The following is a 6,445-nucleotide window of genomic DNA, read 5'->3' as shown; positions in this document are numbered from 1 at the left end:
GTGGCCGAAAATTAATGGTAAAATGGGAGGAAAATATTTCTTAAATCTTGTATTTTATTTCTTTAGAGTTTTATCTACCCATTAAATATTTTAGTGAATTAATAATTTAATTAAGGAATACCCTTATCTTGCATGCATGACTAAATATTTAATTTACTTAGATAATTCCTAAAACATTCTTTTGCATTAAATTAACTTATTATTTATCTAAAATAAATTCTAAGAATGTTTTCTAAATATTAAATTTTATCTCCATACTCCAACTCCAGTCCGGCCTAACTTATTTAACTGAAAATGTAGCAACTAAACTACTGCATAAAATGATTAAATTTAAAGAAAAGAATTTAAATACTCATGCAATAATAATAAAAAAAATTAGTTTAAATACTATGAATTATGCATGGTATATACGTAGTCAAATTTACGGGTTCTACAACTCTCACCCCCTTAAAAGAAATTTCGTCCTCGAAACTAAAACTTTCCTAATAACTCCGGATAACGACTCCTCATCTCCGGCTCGGACTCCCACGTAGCTTCCTCTTTCGAATGGTTAAGCAATTGGACTTTGACTCGCTTAACCAGCTTGTTCCGAAGCTTCTTTTCTTGTCTTTCTAAGATCTGCACTGGTCTCTCTTCATAAGACAGGTTCGGAGTAAGCTGCAACGGCTCAAAGTTCAGGACATGCGAAGGATTTTCCATATACTTCCTCAGCGTAGAGACGTGGAACACATTGTATACTCCGGCCAGATTCGGCAGAAGAGCAACAAGATAAGCTAACGTCCCAACCCTGTCGAGGATCTCAAATGGTCCAATGAATCTCGAACTGAGCTTTCCTTTCTTCCCGAACCGCATGACACCTTTCATAGGTGCCACCTTCACAAAGACATGGTCGACCACGACAAACTCTAGATCTCTCCTCCTCTGATCCGCATAACTCTTCTCTCGACTCTGAGCAGTCCTCATCCTATCACAGATCTTGACAACTACATCGACAGCCTGCTGAATAATCTCTGGACCCAACTATGCGCTCTCCCCTACTTCATCTCAATGAACAGGAGATCTACACTTACGGTCATACAATGCTTCAAACGGAGCCATACCTATAGATGACTGGAAACTGTTGTTATAGGTGAACTCCACTAATGGCAAGTTCGACTCCCAACTCCTTGAGAAGTAAATCACACAAGCACGGAGAAGATCCTCCAAAATCTGAATAACTCGCTCTGACTGACAATCTGTCTGAGAGTGGAAAGCTGTGCTAAACAACAACTTCGTCCCCATCGTCGAATGCAAACTCTTCCAAAATGAGAAAGTAAATCTGAGGTCTCTGTCAGACACGATCGAAACTAGAATACCATGAAGTCTTACTATCTCACGGATATACAACTCTGCATATTGATACATGGTGAAAGTCGTCTTGATGGGCAAGAAGTGCGCTGATTTGGTAAGACGATCAACAATCACCCAGATAGCATTTGATTCTCTGACTGACTTCGGCAAACCGATCACAAAATCCATGGTAACATTCTCCCACTTCCACTCGGGAATGGGAAGAGGCTTGAGCAAACCTGCTGGTCTCTGATGCTCCGCTTTCACTAACTGGCAAGTCAGACACTCGGATACAAACCGTCTGATGTCCTTCTTCATTCCTGGCCACCAATACAATAACTGCAGATCTTCGTACATCTTTGTACTCCCTGGATGGATAGAGTACGGCGACATGTGGGCCTCTGATAGAATATCTGCTCGGAGAGAATCACTGCTAGGAACCACATCCTGTCTCGATATCTCACTATACTGTCGCTCACTGTATACAAGACATTGCCCTTGGCCTCATCTCTCTGCTTCCACTTTGCCAACTGCTCATCTGCTAACTGACCACTGCGAATACGGTCTAGAAGAGAGGACTGGATAGTCAAGGTAGATAGACAGGGAACTCTACCCCGATGATAAGTCTCTAGACCAAACCTCTGCATCTCAGTCTGAAGAGGTCTCGAAACTATCAAATGAGCCATCACTGCGACTTTTCTGCTCAATGCATCCGCAACTACATTAGCTTTACCCGGGTGGTAGCTAATGTCACAGTCATAATCCTTCACAAGCTCCAACCAACGCCTCTGACGCATGTTCAGCTCCTTCTGCGTAAAGAAATACTTGAGGCTCTTGTGGTCAGTAAAGATCTGACACTTCTCTCCATACAAATAATGCCTCGAAATCTTCAAGGCAAAAACTACGGCGGCCAACTCTAGATCATGGGTAGGGTAATTCTTCTCGTGAGTTTTCAGCTGTCGAGAAGCATATGCTATCACCTTTCCATGCTGCATCAACACTGCGCCTAAACCGAGCTTCGAAGCATCGGTATACAGAACAAACTCACCGGGCCCTGACGGCATGGCCAAAACTGCTGCTGAGATAAGAGCTTGCTACAAAGTATCAAAGCTCTTCTGACATACATCGCTCCACACAAATTTCATATTCTTCTTTGTCAATGATGTGAGTGGAACACAAATAGAGGAGAATCCCTTAATGAACTTCCGATAATATCCTGGTAGCCCAAGAAAACTACGGATCTCTGATGCATTCTGCGTCACAACCCAATCTCCGACTGCTGCAACCTTCGCTAGGTCTACCTCAATGCCACTGCTAGAAACAATGTGGCCTAAGAATGCCACCTTCTCTAACCAGAATTCGCAGTTACTGAACTTTGCGAATAGCTTATGCTTCTGCAAGGTCTGCAACACTGTGGTCAGAGGTCTGCTGTGATCCTCTTGATTCTTGGAGTAGACGAGAATGTCGTCTATGAATACTATCACAAACTGGTCAAGATACGGCTGAAATACGCGATTCATGAGATCCATGAAGATCGCTGGCGCATTCGTCAGACCGAACGACATCACAAGGAACTCGTAGTGGCCATAACGAGTCCTAAAAGCAGTCTTGGAAACGTCAGCATCTTTCACCCTCAACTGGTGATAACCGGAACGCAGATCTATCTTGGAGAATATCGAAGCTCCCTGCAACTGGTCAAACAAATTCTCAATCCTCGGAAGTGGGTATTTGTTCTTCACTGTAACCCTGTTCAGCTCCCGGTAATCAATGCAAAGCCTCATAGAGTCAACCTTCTTCTTCACAAATAAGACTGGCGCGCTCCATGTTGAAAAACTCGGGCGAATGAACTCCTTATCCAGAAGTTCTTGAATCTGCTTCTTCAGTTCTGCCATCTCTGTTGGCGCTAATCGGTACGGCGCTTTTGATATCGGAGCCGTACCTGGCATAAGCTTAATAGAAAACTCCACCTTTCGATCTGGTGGCATACCAGAGACGTCCTCAGGAAAAACGTCTGGAAAATCTCTTACAACAGGGACATCTAAGGCTGACTGGCTAGGTGCCTCGGGGACAGATACAAAACTCGCCAAAAACGCCCGACACCCTCTATGCATGAGCTTCCTAGGTGGACTTAAGGTATAAGTCGCGGTAAGGGAAAGTACCTGTCTGGCTCGAATAGGAACTGCTCCATCCCAGGCGGTCGGACTAGCACAGATCTCCACTGGAAGCATATCAACACTCTGTTCTGTAATAGCCAGTCCATGTAGTGACCCGTTCCAGAATCACCTACTAATCAGAACTTAAGCATGCAAAATTAACATTTAAAACTGAATCAGGTAAACAGCGGAAAAAATAGTAATACAACCCAATCGAACCTGTAAGTACAAAATACTTAAACAACCAGATCGAACTAAATACCAAGAACAAATACCAACAACTACAGGTCAACCTCTGCCAGCTCCCTGTCCACTCCCTCCTGGACCGTCCAACCTGAGACCTGCCCCATCGAATAGGGTATCCAAAACAGAGATAAACCGAGGACGTGAGCATAAAACGCTCAGCACCGAAAGCATGAGTATACAAGACTATGACATGCATGTATGCAAAATGTACTGGATACCAGGATCTGGGTATATCGAAATACTGCTCAGGTAAATGACGTCAAGGTATGTAGCACTCTGCGCCGTCGCACCAGGAGGTGGCTCCCATACCAAAATAAACCTGTGGATATACCGGTGACCTGACCACCGTCGGCCAACGGGGTCCAACCATCCACAACAAACGAGGGCTGAGCACCCTCTCAACAGGCTATCTCAAAAATAGTCAGGCTCAACATGATTATGCAAATGCCGCATAATAAACCATGCATCATATGACAGATAATAATGCAACATATAAACATGCAACACATAGTAAAGCATACTCAATCCTGCTATCTCGGATAGTACTTTCGTACCTCAAACTAGTAGATCCTAGCAATCAGTCCTAGAATCAAGTCTGCGTCCGTAGTCAGCCCACTGATGCCGCTAGCTCCCAACTAGAGCACAGCTCCGCTACAAAACCAGTAGCTCCCCGCTAGTGCCTAAACCTCGGGAAAAGGCTAGAAACCCATCAGAAACGACTAAAACGCTCTGGAACACTCGGAATTGGCGAGTAAAAAGTGAAGCCTCGCGCCTCTATTTATAGACAACGATCGGACGATCCGATCCTCTTCGGACGATCCGAACCCGCTTCGGACGATCCGAACTCTGTTCGGTCCTTCCGATCCCACCGAAATATAATTAATCCAATAATTAACTCAAATTAGGCATCGGGATACTACATTCTCCCCCTCTAAAAAGGATTTCGTCCGCGAAATCGAGTCTGAAGAATGACAATTCTGAACAACAATACATTCAACTTAAGAATGAATTACAACTGAAAGTACAACTGAAATTACAATCATTACTGAAAATACTACAACTAGAACAACTCTGGATGCTCTGACCGCATGCGACTCTCTAGTTCCCAAGTAGCTTCTTCAGTACCTCGGCGCTGCCACTGCACTAAGACAAGAGGAATAGTCTTATTCCGCAGTACCTTATCCTTCCGGTCTAAGATCGAAACCGGTCTTTCCACAAAAGACAAATCCGGATTCAGCTGAACTTCTGTCGGATGCAAAACATGAGACTCATCCGCTACGTATCGTCTCAACAAGGACACATGAAACACATTGTGAACACTAGACAGATACGGTGGCAAAGCTAATCTGTAGGCCAAGTCTCCCACACATTCTAAGATCTCAAAAGGACCAATGAATCTCGGAGATAGCTTACCCTTGAGTCCAAATCTCAGAATCCTCCGAAAAGGTGATACCTTGAGAAACACTTTCTCGCCTGCATCAAAATGAAGAGGTCTGCGCTTGGTGTTCGCATAACTCGCTTGTCGATCCTGAGCAGTCTTAATCCGCTGTTTGATCACAAGAACTTTGTCCATGGCCTGCTGAATCAATTCTGGACCCTCGACCTGTCGTTCTCCGACTTCCTCCCAGAACAGAGGAGTACGACAACGTCGACCATACAATGCTTCAAACGGAGACATACCAATACTCCTATGAAAACTGTTGTTGTATGCAAACTCTATCAGCGGCAGATGATCCTGCCAAGCTGGCCCGAAATCCATCACACAAGATCTCAACATATCCTCAAGAGTACGAATAGTCCTCTCTGACTGACCGTCAGTCTCTGGGTGATATGCAGTACTCAAACTCAAGGTAGTGCCCAAAGCTTGCTGAAAGCTGCTCCAAAATCTAGATGTAAATCGAGGATCTCTGTCACTAACGATACTCACGGGCACACCATGAAACCGTACAATCTCCTGAATGTACAACCGTGCCATCCGATCGAAAGTGAAATCTCTGTTATATGGAAGAAAATGGGCAGACTTAGTAAGCCGATCCACTACCACCCAGATAGCATCTCTATTCCCCACAGACATAGGCAAGTGAGTCACGAAGTCCATCGTGATATGCTCCCACTTCCACTCCGGAATAGGAAGATTCTGCAACAAACCTCCAGGTCGTCGATACTCAGCCTTCACCTGCTGACAGACTAGGCACTTGGAGACATACTGATAAACATTACGTTTCATACCTTTCCACCAAAATCGAGTCCTCAAATCCTTATACATCTTGTTGCTCCCTGGATGAACACTCAACTTGCTACGATGAGCCTGGGACAAAATATCCTCCCTCAAAGTGTCATCTTCCGGTACAACAACACGACCAGATAAGCACAAAAGACCCTCGGACTGATAGTGGAATCCAGAAGTATTATCTCCATCAGCCAACCGAGCTAATTTCTGGACCTTAGAATCAGACATCTGAGCATTTCTAATCCGAGAATACAAAACTGGCTCGGACAAAATAGTAGCTATACGGATACTCTCTGTTCCCTTCCGATGCTTACAATTGAATCCCATCGAACAGAAATCCTGAATAATTCCAGATACAGCACAAGTCTGAAGAGCAGACAATCTCACCTTGCGACTAAGAGCATTGGCCGTGAGATTCGCAGATCCTGGATGATACTTGATCTCACAATCGTAATCCTTGAGTAGATCCATCCAACGACGCTGACGC

Source organism: Primulina eburnea, chromosome 2 (genome assembly GCF_022965805.1).
Source record: "Primulina eburnea isolate SZY01 chromosome 2, ASM2296580v1, whole genome shotgun sequence".
NCBI lineage: Eukaryota > Viridiplantae > Streptophyta > Magnoliopsida > Lamiales > Gesneriaceae > Primulina > Primulina eburnea.
Note: the sequence above shows the minus strand (reverse complement) of the source record.